Consider the following 19,182-nt stretch of genomic DNA (forward strand, 5'->3'; position numbering starts at 1 on the left):
GTGGAGGTGGTCATGGCTATTGGATGGTGGGCAGGTAGCCAATAGCACTTTATCTGAGAGTTCTTACGAAACCTCACTGTTCACATCAAAAGGTCTTTGCATTTTAATATTTATAGTACTTTCTCAGTACAGATTTTATATTTTATATATTTTTTATTTATATATATTATATATTTATATAAAATGGTCCCAAGCTCTGAGTAGTGACCAAAAGAATGAGGTTGCGAATACAAGTAGCTGAAATGAGGGTGAGGAGTTTGTTCATCCAGGAGAGACTCGGCGTAGAGCCGCTGCCCTTTCAATGTCGATCAGTGGCAGATCTAGGATTTTTATGAGTAAAGGGCCATCGAAGGGCTAAAAATATTCATATTCATAAAGGGGCCAACTATTTGTCCAACATCCTGGCTTAGTAGGTCTGTTAAAGTGTTGGGGGGTGCTTATGGGGGCCCTTTTGGGGACTCTCTGATGTAGGAGCCTGTTGAGGTGGTTTGGGCACCTGGTCCAGATGCCCCCTGGGCACCTCCATGGTGAGGTGTTCCGGGCATTTTCAACAAGGAGGAGACCCCGGGGAAGACATGCAGGAGAGATTATATATTTCAGCTGTCCTGGAAGCACCTTGGTATCCCCCCAGAAGAGCTGGAAGAGGTGGCTGGGGAGAGGGAAACCTGGCTGCCTTGCTTAGGCTTCTTAGGCTTGGGCAACTGCCCCCATGACCCGGACCCAGATAAGCAGATGTAAATGGATGGATAGATGGATTTACATAAAACATTTAAATATATTCATATATAAAATATACAAATAATATGAATATAAATGAAGTAGAAACACAAAGAGAAATACACAATAAGACGCAGACCTCCTGCAGTCAAAGTCATGGTCATACAAGTTAGGGCTGGGAACTTAACTCGTTAATCTAGATTAATTAATTACAAGATGATTAGCGCGTCAAAAAAACGCAATTAATAACATTTTTTAATGACGACACGGAACCTTTCTCAGTTACCCATTTTCTGACGCACCGGTTACACTGACGGACATGTGGAGCCCACACGATAGTCATGAACTGAATTTATAAAACGTGCCTAAAACAAGTTGGTTTTTTGCATATTTGTTTTAATGCCATTCAGAAGCTCGTCAAGTAATCTAATAGATCCAATACTATAATAAGGCTTCAAAACATTAAAATATTCAGTGACATGATGGACGAGGAAACCGGTCTCGCTAGCCCGTTAGAGTGAAAGTTTATCTGGAAGAAACGTCCAGATGGAAGCGTGGATAAGCTCGTGGCTGTGAGCACATTGTGCAATAAAGAGTTATTTTACCACCGAAGCAGCACAAGCTTACGGTATCACTTCAATGCAAAACATGTAGCTGCAAGCACGGAGACTACCAAGGCTAGCGCAGGCCCCGGTAAAAAAAAAAAAAGCAGCCAGCCTACACTAGACCAGATGGCGGGGTTCAGACTGTAGGCAAAATGGGTTGCAGCAGACTGTAGACCACTTTCAATAGTGCAGGATAATGGGCTAAATAATGTACTACAAATAGCTACGTCGTACCCGTTGGACTACGTATTTGTTATAATTATTAATGTTAGGGTGACCATATTTTTGTTTGGGAAAACCAGGACACTGGGGGGGGGGGGGGGGGGGGGGGGGTTGGCCTGATGAGGCTCAGGGATTCCGTGTCATACAGCGACGTGCTCAGGGTCCTAGTGCCTGTAGAATTAATGGCCCGATTTACGGAATTTAAAAACCAGGACATTTCCACAGTTTTAAAAAATATCCCGGGACAGGACGTGAAATACGGACATGTCCCGGGAAATACGGACGTTTGGTCACCCTAATTAATGTGTTATGTTAGTGTGAAAGATTATAGTAATGAGCTTTCTGGTTTTTGTATCAACAGTTGGGCTTGACATTTTAATTTAAACTTTCATCTTTATGAAAATGTTAGGACCTTTTGTTTACTTAATTACCAAAATAAAGGTAGCAATTGCTCTTTATTGTTTCCTAAAGATTGTTTTATTATTTATTCTTCAGTGATGAGGTTTCTTTAGTTGAAATGTTTTACATTACATTAACAGATTTAAAATTTATTTACTATTCTAAGAATTTTGAAAGGTAAAATAAAATTAAATAGTTGTTTAAGCTAATATACATGTCTTATGAGTAATTCAGTTGTGCAAACAAAACATTTTAATTGAAAACCTTGTTAGACAGGTCAGTTTGAGGCAGGGCCGGCGCTAGGGGGGGGCAGAGGGGGGCATTGCCCCCCCAAATTGTGTCTTTGCCCCCCCAAGCACAATGCAAGCAACGGCTTTTTTTAATTATCTCTGAACCAATCACAAAAATGCATTTTGCTTTACAGCGTGAAGATATTTCCTTGCTTATTCCTGATTGGCTCTTTGAGTCATATAAAAATCGGCAGACCGCCCCAAACGGTTCAGTTCGGCAGTATATGTTCTGTTAGTGTGAGGGAAAGACAGGTATACTGGTAAACACTCTTCTGAGTTTAAACTGACTTCCACATGGTAATATTTGCTTAACTGTGGTTTTTCGTTGCTTTAATGTTACTCACCTCTTACATAGGTGTTGCTTAAATTATTTTATTAGCCGTTAGCGGTTAGGCTAACTTGGTTCTCCTAAACCTGCGCGAACGGCGGAAGCGTTTAAATACTTGCCGCGCAGTGTTGTTCGAAACGATATGTGGTAATAAAAAAACAGGGGAATGAACATTTACCTGACGAATTTTAATGTTGCTTTTTCAGATTTGAAAAGTGCTGGAATTTAGGCTAAAGTACTTGAAAATGTTGAAATTGTAACTACTTCGTTTCACAACAAATATCTGTCTGACTGATCAGTTCTCTTGTCTTAGGTTAACAAATACGAGCCTCTTGTAATTCCAGGACGAAACATGAGAGAACGTGAAGACGTTAAGATTGGGCGTTTTGAAAGTGTGATTAAAAAAGCGAATTATTTTGAGTATATGTATAAATAACTTAAGTAAGTTTAACGTGCTGAGAAATATTGAACTGGGCCTTTAAAGTGAGGTACAAGTGCTTTAATTCCACCTTGTATAGGTGTATGAACCCGGCAAACATGACATTGTTCATTGCGCTGAGGCGCGGCGCGCGCGAAGTTACAAAATTCGAGAGGTGCACGACAGCGCGCGAGGCTGCTCTTTCCCCCGTGCAAGCCGTCGCGGCTCATGGTTTAAACCACATATGTCAAAGTCAAGGCCCGCGAGCCAGATCCGGCCAGCGAATTGATTATCTATGGCCCCCTGGATGATATTTAATTACTATTAGAACCGGCCCGCAGGCCACAGCCGCCCGATGGTGTTTTGTACGCACAAACACTACATTCCCCACAATGCAACGGTAGCCCGCGAAGTCACTGCAGCGCGAAGCGTCGCGAGGATCCGCGCGGCGAAAATGACGTAATCGCAGTGGCTCCGCCAGCGCAATGAACAAAGTCATGTTTGCAGGGTTCATACGCCTTTATAAGGTGGAATTCAAGCACTTGTACGTCACTTTAAAGGTCCATTTCAATATTTTCCAGCACGTTAAACTTAAATATGTTAAATATTTATACATATACTCGAAATGATTCGAAATAATTAGCATTATTTAATGGTTGTTTATTTTCCCCAATCTTAACGTCTTCACGTTCTCTCATGTTTCGTCCTGGAATTACAAGAGGCTCGTATTTGTTAACGTAATACAAGAGAACTGTTCAGTCAGACAGATATTTGTTGTGAAACGAAGTAGTTACAATTTAAAACATTTTCAAGTACTTTAGCCTAAATTGCAGCACTTTTCAAACCTGCAACACAAAGCAACATTAAAATTCGGAGTCGCGCGCTATGGTCACTCGCGAAAGTATAAACCTAAATCAGCAGTCAGAGCAGACATCAACGTTCAGCTATCCCCCTTCTCAAAAATGACTAAACGTAAGGTGGACACTGAGAAGGGTTTCAAGCCAGGTGGGAGGCAGAGTACATGTTCACGGAGGTAAAAGGTAAACCTGTGTGTCTACATGTGATTTTTCTTTGAAGGAAGTTTGCTTTTATCTGTTTGCCTGTTGAAAAATGTTTTCACTTGAAATTACTGACAGATCCATAAGAAAATAGTGCTTTATTCATTTAAACATTAAATAATATACACTGTGTTAGGTCTTGGTTCAATAGGCTATGTGCAATCATTTCAATATGTTTTAATAAACAACAAACGGCTTTTATATGGCAGGTCCATTTTTTTGAATAAAGGACCTTTTACTTTACCTTTTTACTCTGGGTGTGTTGCCTGTTTCCATTGTTTTTCATGTTTTAATAAACATTGAACCAGTCCGGCCCTCGGCTTGTAGCAAATTTGTTTTTTTGGCCCTCTGTGTATTTGACTTTGACATCCCTGGTTTAAACGATTCCTCGCCATCACAGCCAGTATTGTTATACTGTGCATAAATACCGCATTGTACCAGTACGTTTCATAACATCAATAAAAACTTCAATACTTTACCAGATTTTTTACCATTAAAGTGCAGTAGATAGATTTCTTATTTTATGTACTTTCATATTTTTTTCTTTTTCAAAATAGAAATGTGACGAATACTCCCTTTTATAACAGAATTTGTATTCTTTTGTTTTCTTTATATTTTAATTTCCCAGTAATATAAATATTCTCACTCATTCCTATTTCCATGTTTGAATATTCGCAGTCTGTGTATAGGTACATTTGTCAGCCTTTCAAGAAATAGAGTTGTTCTATTAGTAATGGCAGTATTGAAATGAAATACAATTAGATAATCTTTGTTCTCCATTTACATAATCAACATGTATTTTTTAATCATTGTGTTTTAAGTTCGAAAATGTGCATTTTTATTTCTTTACCTAATACATCACTTTAAGCCAGTATCAATAGTCATCATTCATGCACAAATCAAGCCTTGAATATATTTCTGGCTTCATAAACATGACTATCAATATGCCCCCTCATTATGTTTTACTGCCCCCCCAAGCAAAGCAGTCCAGAACCGGGGCTGGTTTGAGGTATTGGATAAAAGTGTGATTAATCGAGATTAATTAATTACAAAACCTGTGATTAATTAGATAACATTTTAAAAATCAGTTCCCACTCCTAGTTATTATTATTAAAAAGCCAAGGCTTTTAGCTCTGCTTTAGCACTATTATTACTATTATTATTACTATTACTTTGTACTGCCTACTGCATTGCTTTCATATCTTTTCCTAATCAATTGGGTTTCATTATAACTCTCATGTCACAGTTGAAGTTGTCATTTCTATCACTATTCTCATTTCTAGCACTACACAGTTTTTTTCTGTAAGCGCCAGTAATTATCAAGTCAGATTCTGAGTGGCTTCAGGATGTTACGCATTTCAAGTCAAGTCAAGTCAAATTGCTTTACAATTGTATGGGTCCAGATCACAAATGAGCAAGCCAGAGGTGACAGTGGCAAGAAAAAACTCCCTATGATGGTGGGCATTTCTAACATCCTAAGATATAATCCAAGTTTCCACTGACCACTTCTTACAGAGATGGCTCTTTATTACATTCATACAGAAACTGTAGGAACTATTTATACTAAGAATTCTCTTTGCTCTGTATATTTCTTAATTATTAGTAATTGCATGGGGTCGTGGTGAAAGATGAGACACGGATCCCTCTTGTGGCGACAGACGTCACTTTTATTTTAAACAGATAATTGCGCAATAGCGCACGAGAAACAGCAACACAACGCACACAACGTGTAGACTGTAGACAACGATGAGCACAGGACACTGCGCGAGCGCACATTAAATAGACAGACCACATTAGCCCCACGTGATTACGAGACGATTCACAGGTGAGACAGATTATCACGCGACATAGCCCTCACCACCGGAGTTCCACAGGTGAGACAGATTATCACGCGACATAGCCCTCACCACCGGAGTTCCACAGACGCAGACAAAGCACGTGGACTATGTATACACACGCCCAAAAGGGAGGGGCCGGGGTCCTCAACGTGACAGACGCCCCCTCCAAGGGCACTACCCATCCCGGGGTGTCAACAGGACCGAGTGCCCCGAACCCACGACGATGGGCGGATCCGACGCGTTCAGTCCTGCGTCTGGGAGGTGACTGCCCTCGGTGAAGCGTCCACCACGGACCGCCTAGAACACCCTCCCTGGGAACACAGGGGAAAAGACGTTAGACAACGGCACGGTCACAAACACACAAACAGGCACGCTTACACACATAGACACAAACGGGAAGAGGGGGTTAGGTACACATACAGGAAGACTTACGAACACAGGCACACACACGAAACAGGCGCCAGGCTGCGCGCCAGGAGGAGAGCGATGAGGGGAGAGAGATCGGGAGCCACTGGTGCTGCAGGCGCTGCGGTGGGCGGTGCTCCTCCTGCCCTTGCTGCAAACACTCCACCGGGCGCAGCGCGGCTGGCGGACGCGACAGGTGCAGCGCGGTGGGCCGACGCGCCAGGTGCAGCGCGGTTGGCCCCACCCCTCGGTGAGCCGTACGGGAAACCCTTCTCGCCCGAGGATCTCCCTCCGGACCTGGCAGTGGGAGTGGCTTCCTCCGCTTCCATCTCCTCCGCACTGCCACGGCTCCAGCTCATGGGCTGCCCCGAGCTGCCACCCCGGGAACAGTCCATGTCGCTGGCTGGGGAGCGCTCGGGGGATGAGCCCGCCTCTGGACTCCTCCTCTTCACCGTCTCGTCTGACAGTTCCGAGGGGGGAGGGCTCTCCTCCTCGGTAAAGGAGCCATCGGACGGAGGGTAATCCCCGTTTTCCTCTTCCTCCCCACCGTCCTCCTCGGGGTAAGCAGAGCACTCCGACGGGGGGTACTCCTCCTCGCCATACTCTTGCTCCTCGCCTTCCTCCACGGTGGTAGAGGGACCTACGGGCGGAGGGAGGTAGTCCTCTTCCTCGGACTCCTCCTCCTCCTCTTCCCCGTAGTCCACCGTGGAGGCGTCGTATAACGACGGAGGGTAAGCTTCCTCCTCGTCCTCTTGCTCCTCCTCCTCGCCTGAGGAATCCCCCTTCCCCAAACTCACTCTCGGGGGTCCTTTCCACCCCGCAGAGCGCGAAGGAGCCTACCCGCAGGGGTGAGGGCTCCCTGGATGTAGAGGGGTTGTACTCCCTCCAAAGCCGCACCGCCTCCTGGCGGAGCTTCTCCGCCGCCTCGGGGTCGTGATGCACCCGCGCCTGTCGCAGCAGGGACGCACAGACCGGGTCTGTCTCCAGCTGCTCCTGCGTGGGTCCGATCTTGTGGCGCGGGGAGGAGTCCCCCTCGGACTCGCCCTTTGGTGTCGTCCCTGTCCTTTATAGCTCGGGGACGTTAACCCGTATGGGCGAGCGCTCTCGTGGAGGCGCGGAGCGTCTCTCTTGCCACACCCGCGCCGCTGTCTTGCGGTACTCCTCCGCCAACTCTGGTATGGAGGTCTCCCGAGCCGCGCACAGTAGGTAGGCGCACTCGGGGTCCTGCTTCAGCTGCGCCAGAGTTGGCGTAGAGTCGCGGCGCGGGGGGGAGGACGAAGCGCGGTGACGCCGCTTACTCAGGCGAGTTGCCTTCTTCGGCCTGGTTGCGTAGCCCGGCATGGTCCTGGTGTCTCTGGTCGGCTCGTCGTTCTGTGACGATGGGGTCGTGGTGAAGGATGAGACACGGATCCCTCTTGTGGCGACAGACGTCACTTTTATTTTAAACAGATAATTGCGCAATAGTGCACGAGAAACAGCAACACAACGTACACAACGTGTAGACTGTAGACAACGACGAGCACAGGACACTGCGCGAGCGCACATTAAATAGACAGACCACATTAGCCCCACGTGATTACGAGACGATTCACAGGTGAGACAGATTATCACGCGACATAGCCCTCACCACCGGAGTTCCACAGACGCAGACAAAGCACGTGGACTACGTATACACACGCCCAAAAGGGAGGGGCCGGGGTCCTCAACATGACAGCATTTTTTTACCAGATCTTTGTATCTTTGTATGGTTTTTTGGTGGAGAGTGCAATGTACATAATTTCTGGGAAAAAGAGGTGTTTGTATTATGCAACATAGGTAACAAAGAACCATTTCCAATAAAAGCACCAGCCTGACTGCTCAGAAAATGAATTTAAATATTTGTTCAGAAGTGCGGCACTTCCTTAAGGGGAGAGGAGGTGTTGTGTGGGTCAGGTCAGGTCATACCTCGTTAATTTGAGTTACCAAAATAAAATAAAGTAGTTAATGTTTAAAATTTCCTTTGTTCCTGCTCCTTACATCTGTTAAACAATTGAAGAAAGTCAGTGCTTATCTCTCGCTCATTCTGGGCCACTTCTGGTCTCTTTCTCTTTCTATTGATGAGGCAGTGGAAACACTTTTTCCTGCATAACACAATGGAAGCGTAATTTCCAGGAATCACATAAGCATTGCCCCTCATTACGAGTAGACCCCCAACCTTACTGGATTCAACACAGGTTTCCACACATAATGTAATCATATGAAGTCTTGGCACAGCTCTGAAGGAAGAAAAAACACTATTAGATTTTGAGTAAAATTGTTTTGTTTTGGTTTTTTTCAAGAATTTCCATGACAGCTCCATGACACACTTGTCTGTTGGAAAATAGACCAGTGTGAATCCTTACAAACTATTTCACAAGAAGATAAACAAGGTCATGTTGCTTCTGAGCATTTGAAGCCTACTACAGGTCTTTGTCATCTACCACAAGCTACTACAGATGTACTAGCTGCCAGCAATCATTTTGGCACAGCTGATGTTCTTAAATCCTGTGTATTTGTCATGGTGCAAAGGAGGGGAAGCTGAGAGAGAGTGGTGCAGACAAACAACTTCAAAGACCGAGCACGAAGGGCAATGAGAGTTTAAATACACACGTTAACAAGGGGAGAAAACAAAGTAGGCTAACAAAGAATAAAAGGTCAGAGTGGCAATAGTGATAATGACAATAGCATGCAACAACATAAACACACATCAGAATGTACCAAGAGCCACACTGTTACAGTATTCTAAAAATTTAAACTAGAGGTGCGTACCTGTGTCAAAAATAAGCCATTAGTTTCGAATGCGATATTTAGCCTTTCAGAACTGTATTTCAGATGATATTCTCTTTAAATAAATTTGAAACTTAAGTGGATTCACCTTTGAATTCTTCTTGTGTTATTGTATAATATTTTTTTCCACATTTTATGTTTGTAAATTTTGTTTGTAATTTAGATGAACAATAATTTCTGGAATTTTCTGCACATTTGTAAATGGACAAAGTCTTGCTGGTTGAAACGTAACGGACAAGCACAAAACGATTCCGTCAGAACTTGACCAACACAGCATTTTCTAATGTGCAAGTCCTTGAATCAGATGGCAGGTGAGGCCTCCAGGCACAGGCTCTGTGTGAGGGATTGGACATAATAGCACAAGCAGACATGCGCAGATCAAGGGAGAATTTAATAATATGAGAAGTCAGTGTGGGGTAAAAACCAATAGGTTGGCCAGCAAAAAATGTGATCCAGAGACATAGTTAAAACAACAGTCCAAGTTCAAATATAGAAGCAGGGGCAAACACGTACATTGGGGCAAGTCCAGAAGAGAAGCTCAGTATGCTTACTCAAGTTTGGCAATACTCCACAAAGTAACAATGACTGAATTCTGGGATTTATGGGAGTGCAGAATATGGAACAGGTGTGCATTCAGTAATCAGGGGAGGAGGATCTGGTAAGCTATGTTATGGAATCCTGGGTAATGGAGTTCCCAGGGCCTGGATGCATGACGATTGGAAGCAGTCAGGGGTCTTATGAATCTGAGGAGGAACTAACACATCTCTGAATCAAGCTTATCCATACTCCCCAAGAACTGTACTTCTGAAGTCTGTGTTAAAAGTGTGCATGTCTTAACACTACCACTACTAGGTCCAGATTAAAATAGCATGAGTGATATAACAATAGTGAATATTATAAATGGTCTGTTAAGTGTGACTAGAAGCACATGCACTATATAATGTATTGTCCCAGTGAGAGCATGGACAGTGGTTCTGTTGAAGTGTACAGGTAAAATGAAAGCACACACCATGCCATCTTGTTTTATTGGATCCCAAATCAGTACAATCAGTTTTCTGTAAAAGAATCTGGTAAAACAAGTCTAACTCTAGACTGAAACTAATGTTGGCCAATATGCTGACATTATGCAATTTGTAACAGAGACACACAATCATTTTATTTTGGAGATGAGGAAGTTTCTCAGTCCATTTCCCAGTCTGTTTGGTGTCAGATTCAGCATTTCTGCCAAGTTGCATAAAATGTGGAAGGACCAGTAAATCAACTAAAATGGACTCAGGTCATTAATCATTTTAAATGAATGTGTCTACAGTTAACCCATTCCATTAAAATTACATACAGACAGCATAATTTATGTACACTGTAAAAAAAATAATTGTAAAAAAACGGTAAACGACTGGCAGCAGCGGCTGCCAAACAAAAACTTTAATTTAAAAGTAAAAAACCCTGATTTAAATTAAGTGGAAAAACAATAAATTTACAGAAAAAATCATTAAACATTCTGCAGAGAAATACCGTTATTTTACAGATTTTTCCTGGTATTATTATGATTTAGCACTTTTAATAAAGTGACAGCACTAATAGTTTTGCAGAGAAATATCGTTATTTTACAACTTTTCCCTGAATTATTACAATTAAGCACTTTCAATAAAGTGACAGCACAAAAAGTTCTGCAGAGAAGTACCGTAATTTTACAGATTTTTCCTGTCCATATTCATCATAACTTCCAGGACAAACTCAAATGTGGAATACAAACTGCAAAGTTATTTTATACAAATGAAAAAGTATATTATACCAATGTTGAGCACCTCAATGTCCTCTATCATCACTTTTAATCATTTAAATCCCCAGGACTGTACTCAGTGTCTTTCTCTATCACCAATATCAGTAGCCTGAACACAACTACAAACACATAACACTGATGTGACATGAAAGATACACTCCTTCTCATTTACATGTAGGGCATTTAGCAGACGCTCTTATCCAGAGCACCTTACGAAGTGCTTTGCCATCTGTTCACAGAATTAATTCTAAATAGTACATAGATAGGTCAGAATTCAAGATACCCTCGAACCAGAATACTACTAAACTACAGAAATTAAAATGGATCACTACAAGAAATGCAAATTCACATAGGTACTATATCATACAACGGAAACAACTATGACAAGTGCTAGAGATTTAGTCTGTTCTACAGATGAGTCATCAGTCTACATTTGAAGACTGCTAAGGACTCTGCAGTCTGGACAGTCAATGGAAGCTCATTCCACTATCTCGGCGCCAGGACAGGTCTTGAAGTTTGTTTTCCGTGAGACTTTAAAGCATGGCGTTTTAAGCCAAGCCGTACTTGAGGTTCAAAGTACTCAAGGTTTGGATGGGGCTTTGACCATGGCCATCATGTAGGGAGGGGTTGGTCCATTTTTGGCTTTGCAAGCAAGCATCAAGGTTTTAGATCTGATGTATGCAGCTACTGGAAGGCAGTAAAGAGAATGCAGCACTGGAGTGACATGTGAACTTGGGGAGATTGAAGACCAGTCATGCTGCTGCATTCTTGATCAGTTTGTAGCGGTCTGATGACCCATAGAGAAAGATCCGTAAGTAAACAGTTGCAGTAGTCCAGCATTGAGATGATGATACTGTACAAGCACCTGGGTAGCTTCCTGTGACAGAAAGGGTTGTATTCTCCGTATGTTGCAGAGAAGAAATCTGCAGGATCTGGTCATTGGCCTCTCAGAAGTGAAAAGCAGAAGTCTGCCTGTTAAAAAGTTGCAGACAAAATCCAAAGTTAGCTGCTGTTAATTTTGTGCCAATAACATTATATTATAGTTCTTATGAGCTGAAATATTTACCATGAGTTGGTATAAATGATAAGTCTTTGAATCATCATTTACTTGGTTAGATTCTGAATCTTTGCAGGTAGAAAATGTATTGATATTGAAATTACTACTCAAAGTTCATCCTTGGAAAACAATTGATGTCTAGGGGTACAAGTGTGCAGGTTAACAAAGCTCTTTTTCAAAGAGACAAAAATGTGATACGTTCACCTTATCGGAGTCCCTTTGAAAATCTACAGAGCTTTGTTAAGCTTATACATCTGGACATCAGTTTTCATCCAAGAATGAAAACTGCAAAGCCATTTCAAAAAGGGATCAGACTTCTCTGTTATGTTGAATCATGACAATGATATCTGTGAATTAGCACTTAATCTTGGAAAACACATAAACAGTGAAGAGAGATTCAGGAGGTGGCAGATCCCGAAGATCCAGTGTAGTGGTGCAGCAGGGAGAGTCACTCACCTCAACATAATGGCCAGATTGATTTGTACTGTGAGCTAGTGCTCCTGATCAGGGCTGTGATGCTCCTGCTCTGGGCTGTGTTGCGCTCCCGCTCTGGGCTGTGTTGCGCTCCCGCTCTGGGCTGTGTTGCGCTCCTGCTCTGTACAGTAAACAAAATGTAGGCCAAACTTGGTGCATATTATTTTTTTGCTTTACATATTTAACATATGAGAAAGCATATTTATTCCCTAAGGCAGTGGTTCTCAAACTGTGGTACGCGTACCACTGGTGGTACGCAGAGCACCCCGCGGTGGTACGCCAGATGAACTCGGAAAATAAAAGATGCTTTGAGGTTTTTTTTTTTTTTTTTACACAACACATTTTTTTTATTAAAACAGAATTATGACAAGTCCTGAAATTCAGAAACTAAAAGGGATTACTCGTATTATGTGCGGAGAAAATGTCGCTAAACAGTTCGACCTGGTTCATCTTTCAAACGACACGGTCACTCGCAGAATTGATTAAATGGTGGACAACGTCAGACAAACATTGACCGAGAGAATTAAAATGAGTAAATGCTTCTCACTGCAGTTAGATGAATCCATAGATGTCGCAGATTTAGCCAACTTGCTCGTTTACGTGCGATATGAGTATGAGGGCATGTCGCACGAAGACTTTTTGTGCTGTAAATCAACCACTACCAACACGAACTACAGGAGAACTACATTACAGGGTTGCCAACTTTTGACGTTCGCTTGGAGTGAGATTTTAACCTGGAGCCGGTGGCGAGTGTATTTTGTTGAGCGGGGGGGGGGGGGGGGGGATGAACGAAATTTGTTGAGCGGGGGGTGGGGGGGGTGCCGAACGTAAAATGGACACAGATTCAGTGTTATATTGCCGGTGGATGGCGTGTGTCTCACGCTCAATGCGTGAGAGTTGGCAACCCTGACATTATAACATATGTGTGTAATGAGCAGGGTTGCCAAATGCGTGAGACACACGCATTTGACCGTCTTCACACGCCACACATCCGATTTCTCACGTCGACAAAAAAAAATCTAAGTTTATTTACCTCTGATCCACATCTATGATTCAATGAGTTACTAGTTCGCTCTGGCGCCAACCATCGTGATATAATACTTAATTCGTGTCCATTTTACATCCTCCCGGTAACAATTTACATTCGCCCCCCCCCCCGTCAACAACTTAAACTTGCCAAACAGCTTTTTCTTTTTTTTTGGGGGGGGGGGGGGGGGGGGGTAGTAGGTGGTACGTGGAGGTTTTTCGTTTGACAGTTGGTGGTACTTTGTCTAAAAAGTTTGAGAACCACTGCCCTAAGGGTTAAAATGCAATGGACAAAATCTTCACAATGATCCCAATAATGGTGTTTTAATTTTTTACACAAACCATACCTGGTCTCCTTCACCCTTTCTTTCTTCAGTGCAGATCTGCATTAGCTTAACTGAGAAGTGGTCCAGCAGCAACATGAATTTTAATTGCATAGGATTTTCTCCATTAATCTGGAAAGGTTTCGACAAAAAAGTGCTGCAGTTTTAAGTCTATTCATATTCATTACATATTGTAACGGTGTCGAGTCAGAAGGACCAGAATGAGTCATGACACCAATGTTAGCAAACTGTTATTTTATAAGCAACACGCTAAGAACATAAACAAGTGCCAAATACACTGATTCTAAGGGGAAAAGGGAGGGGGAACACTAACACACACTAAGGGCGTACTCACACTAGGCACGGTTTGCTCGTTCCGTGCTGGGGCCCAGTTATCCCCCCTCCCCACTCCCCCTCTGGCCTGCACTCACACTGGCAACCCGGCTGAGCACGCTTACGTCACTATGGAGTTCACGATTCTCTTTTTATTGTATTTTTGGAGTCGTTTTGGGAGTGCAGAAACACGGTGCAAGCACAGATTTATCGATAATTTAACACGACGATTGTCTGCTAATCGCTTTGCCGCTATGACTGTTTAACGTGAGCGTCGCATCACTGACGTCATGTTTGAGTTCCAGCGAAATTAACCAATCAGACGAGGCACCAAGCGGGCCCGGGCACGGATAGCGCTCACAATAGAAGCGAATCGTGCCCTTCAAGCGGGCCCGATCACGGTTAACTGATCCGGGCCCGAGCACGGTTGGAGCGCTCACACTAGCCAAACGAACCGTGCTTCGGCAGGGAACCGTGCCCGGGCCCGGATCACAGAGCCTAGTGTGAGTACGCCCTAACACACATACAACACACATCCAGGGAAACAGAGGCCTGTAGACTTCACCCCTCGACGCTGCCCATTGGCAGACGGTACAATATTCAGCCACGCAGAACATAATGGAGGCGGATTTTTTTAAAACCCCATTAATGTCTGCCGCCCACAATCCAGATCCAGAATGCTAAAAATGTAGAAATTACGTCAACTACAAAATGCGACATCAGTGGCATATGAAGAAAGCTGAACTGTTAAGCACATTGATTTGTACATCAAGCTAGATTTAGTTATGTTCAATGAACCTTATAACAAAGACTTGATTACCGCATAGAGCATTATTTAACCCATTATGTATTTAACAGTGACCAAATTAAAGTATTTTAAAGCATTGGAAAATATTAGATATTAATATTTTATTGTTTACATCTTTATCAAATGAAACATTCAAGTGAAGTGTGTTTTTAGACTGGGCTAACTAGCTAGTTAACTAGCTAACGTTGGATTACATAAAGTAAGGACGTTTTCTTACCTGATGTCACCAATAATGCTTCACTTAAATTTTCTTCCTCTGTGCCCCCTTTCCATCTTATTTTGTAGAATAATCCAACGATAATCCGCTCAAAATTATAATTTGGCAGGCAGATGTAAAATAATCCAGGTAGCTAGCTAGCCACCATAGCTCGTAGGCTGACCACCGTAATGTCTGCACACTCGCAGAAATTTTCAAACATGACCTGAGAGGCGCGAACAGTTGTCATTGGCCAGTTTCCTGAATGACAGTCAGATTAACCAATTATGGTTAAAAGCAACACGTTGAGCTCAAATCACGTTTATGCCCCTAGCCTAGAGATAACATTTATATTTAAGTGGTTGTTCAAGTTGTGTTTTTATTCCAGTGTGTAACTATAGGCACACACATTTTTAAGTTTAAAACCCTGTTCCATTACAATGTACGTCTACCAGTATATCAGTTCATCTGTCTCTCAGTGTGTTACAGGTTATTTCCTTGGTTATGTTCAAGTATAGACCCAGTGTTTAGAAATGTTTCTTTTAAAAGCACCCAAACAAACTGCCATTTTCTATTGCCATTGACTGCACAAGAACTAAAATGAGAACAGACATCAATAGAGATGGAACAATCAACAGAAATCTCCTACATACTTTAGATATGCCAATGTAAAAATCTAATGTCTGAACTGACATTAGGAAGTCACTCTTCATTCTGTAGGCATCATAAAAATGAGCATTTTCAATTGCAGAAATTATTTTCTTTTTCGTCAAATCAATTAGCATCATGTTCTGTGGCAAATTAATATGTCCGAACCTATATATTTTGTATATTTGTACATTTTTCTCCTGAACATCAATGGATCCTCTGAATTACGAGGACGCCTAACAATCAAAATATGAGTATTGCTACATGTAAGCTAATACTATGAAAACCCCATTCATTTCTGACATTGAAAATCATGTTTAAAACAGCAGTGCCAAAAGACATAAGATTTTGATTAAAATGACAGAGAAAAAAACTTTTTAGTTCTTACAGACATAAACCTTTATATAATCAACCGAATGTTTAATTGCAGATAATTGCTGTAATTATACATGAATCTGTATATAATTTAAGAAAGCAGAAAAATACCGTATAAATAATACTGTATTATTTCCGTAAAAAAACGAGAAAAGCATGTAACTTGTAATTATTGTCATAATACTTAAAATAAAAGACATTTTGTCAAATTACAAATAATGTCTGTAATTTTACAAAGTTTTGCATACAATTGGAAAAAATGTTAAAATACATTAAATATTTACAGTTATTTTCCATAAAATTTTGATTTTTTTTACAGTGTACCCTTATCTCCTTTTGATTTTGCTCACCTTCACCAGAGGCCTCAAAGCTTTCCCCCAAACTAGCCACATTGGACAGAAATCCTGAACATAGTTGCTTTCCTATGCAAATACCATATATCAGCCCATGAGCAGGACAGAGCCACCATAGAGGGTGCCACTTATTGAGTTTTTTCAAGAAAAGCTTCCCTCAGGTACCCCACCTTGGACCATACTCATTTTTTCCTTACGTTACTGGGACAAATAAATATTACTCAAGGCTGCGGTGAGGAAACATGAGTTAGTTTTCCAAGGTTCTCTCTGCAGAGGTGCTCCAAAAGCCATGTGGGTTTCATAATGTAGGAAAAACCATGGCAAGATGTTCAGAGGTTTTGCATACCCCGCTAGGCTAAGTTTCCTCCATGAAGGAAAAATACATTTAAGGACCTAAACTCCACAAATTCTCAAAGTCTCTTGAGAGTCTTAGAGTTGCGTGAGCTTATGACTTTGACTTTCACAGTTATGTTCTCTAATATATTTTAATTTGGAGAAGATTAAAAGAACAGTAGGTGGTTGCTATTCTAGCAGCTAATCATTACTGAATCCAAATTTGTCAAACAGCCTCAGAGGACTCTTCAAGGATGTATTGATAATATTATATCAATATAACTGGTTGACTTGATTCTAGCATACATAATGTATAGTTAACAAAGGGAACCCCAACTAAATTACGTTCTGAATTATCATGAGATAGAGAATTATCAGGATCCACATGTGGTTCCATGTGGTATTTTGTCCAGGATGTCCAGGATGTTTAGGTTAAGTGATCACATTTAGATCAAATGTATTTCTCTTTCCATAGTTCCAGTAAATGCACAGTAGCTATACTTATAAATAACACATCATTCATCATTCGAAATAAGTGATCTGGATGGTACTTTCATCTTAATCACAGGAACCATTTTAGGTCACCATGTTACTGTAATAAGAATCTATGTCCCAGTCCCAGACGAAGACACACCACAGTTCATGGTTAATACAATCTTTCTTTTCAATCAGGACTAAAAATGTCTAGGCTTTTTGGCTGGGGACGTCAACTGTGTTCTTGATGAACAACAAGATTACTAGATAAATCTTTACCCCCTTCTCAAATTCTATATCCTCTTAAGACCTAAACTTGTATTTACTCTGGTTTAGCTGACATTTGGAGGGAGCTACACCCTTCTGATAAAGGATTATACTTTCTTCTCAAATCCACACATACACAATTGTATTCAAAGATTATATTTTCATAGCTACTAACTGTATAGCAGAGATGGGGACTCGAGTTTGGGACTCATACTCGAGTTGCACTTAAGCCACATATACAGTGACTTCAGTGACAAAGCTTTACACAAATGCACACGCTGCAAACCATCGCGATCATGGCGGCGCCGGTGAAAACGCTTGCTTCTGTTCCACCATTCATAATACGTTTTGGGTACAAAAACTTCACACAAGTAGCAAATAGAAGAGCGGCAAACTGCAGCGTGTGTGGCATAAAAATACAGGCCGCTGGTTCCACCACATCTAATTTTATTCGCTACCTGAAAACCCACCCGGAAAGGTAGGTCACTGCTTGAAAGGTTATTTAGCATCTGCTACAAACAAGCTTAGCGTCACAGTTAGTGTGTTACTTATAACAACCTAATGTTTACCCAGTTAGTTTGGTATTGACTTGCCACCAGTGCACCAGTAGAGGGTGTTCAGTCATGGAAGCATCATAATGCGCCCTCACCGAGCCAGGCTAAGTGCAAGTACCCTGTCAATCCTGATCTTTTTAAAATGTAATGCATTAGTTGCATCAATATTTTCCTTGTATTGGGACACTGAAAGAAATTTTGAAGTTCAAATAGATTGTGTATGATCCAGTTCACAGGGTTGCCAACTCTCACGCATTGAGCGTGAGACACACGCATTTGACTGTCTTCACACGCTCTCATCCAATTTCTCACACCGAAAAAAAAATCTAGTTTATTTACCTCTGATCCATATGATCCAACCACTGGCGATTGATCACGATATAATACTTAAGTTGTGTCCATTTTACATTTGCCACCACCCACCCCCCCGTCAGCAATTTACACTCGCCACACCCCCCCTCCCCCCCAGGTTCAAATCTCACTCCAAGTGATCTTGAAAAGTTGGCAACCCTGAGTTCATTAGGAGACATAAAGTTGTTGCTAAAGGGAATTTGAATTCTGTTTTTAATTTTTATTTTATAATCACTAATTTGGTTGCTATTTTCTTTATATGCAGACATTTCATATATAGTAAAAAATGTGATTGTTAGAAAGATTTAGATTTTTTTTATTTCACAGCCCTCCTTTATCTTTTAGAACAAAATATAGCAGATGTTCTCTTAAAGAAGAGAATATTGTATCCAGAAAAATGTCAGTTTTGTAAGAAAAATTCTTGGAGAAAAATACAGATACAAAATTTATCTGGAAAAGATTTCTGTGTGTGCGCGCTTTTTTAAATTGTATTTTTTCATTTTCCAGTTTAAGCTTATCAGAAGTATAAGTATATTACAGACAGGGTTCCCACGGGTCCTTGAAATCCTTGAAAGTTTGTGAATCTGAAAAAACAAGTTCAAGGCCCTGGAAAGTTTTTGAAAACACATAAAAGACAGCCGTCCTTGAAGGTCCTTGAATATTTTAGGGGGTTAGACATTTTTGGCAAACTTGGCAAGTTAGACATTTGCCAAGGAGCACAATTAACCATAATTAGCCACAATTA

The 19,182-nt window shown here is 41.6% G+C and overlaps 1 long non-coding RNA gene across 1 annotated transcript; it reads right to left on the bottom strand.

Annotated features, from left to right (window-relative positions):
- Positions 1-10,105: 10,105 nt before the first annotated feature.
- On the bottom strand, positions 10,106-18,472 carry LOC143510641 (uncharacterized). The gene is made up of 3 exons (XR_013130039.1): positions 13,770-18,472; positions 12,379-12,517; positions 10,106-11,837 (listed from the first exon to the last, which is right to left on the bottom strand). It is a non-coding gene; the product is annotated as an uncharacterized LOC143510641 (long non-coding RNA).
- Positions 18,473-19,182: the final 710 nt, after the last annotated feature.

This window comes from Brachyhypopomus gauderio, chromosome 3 (assembly GCF_052324685.1).
Source record: "Brachyhypopomus gauderio isolate BG-103 chromosome 3, BGAUD_0.2, whole genome shotgun sequence".
Lineage (NCBI taxonomy): Eukaryota > Metazoa > Chordata > Actinopteri > Gymnotiformes > Hypopomidae > Brachyhypopomus > Brachyhypopomus gauderio.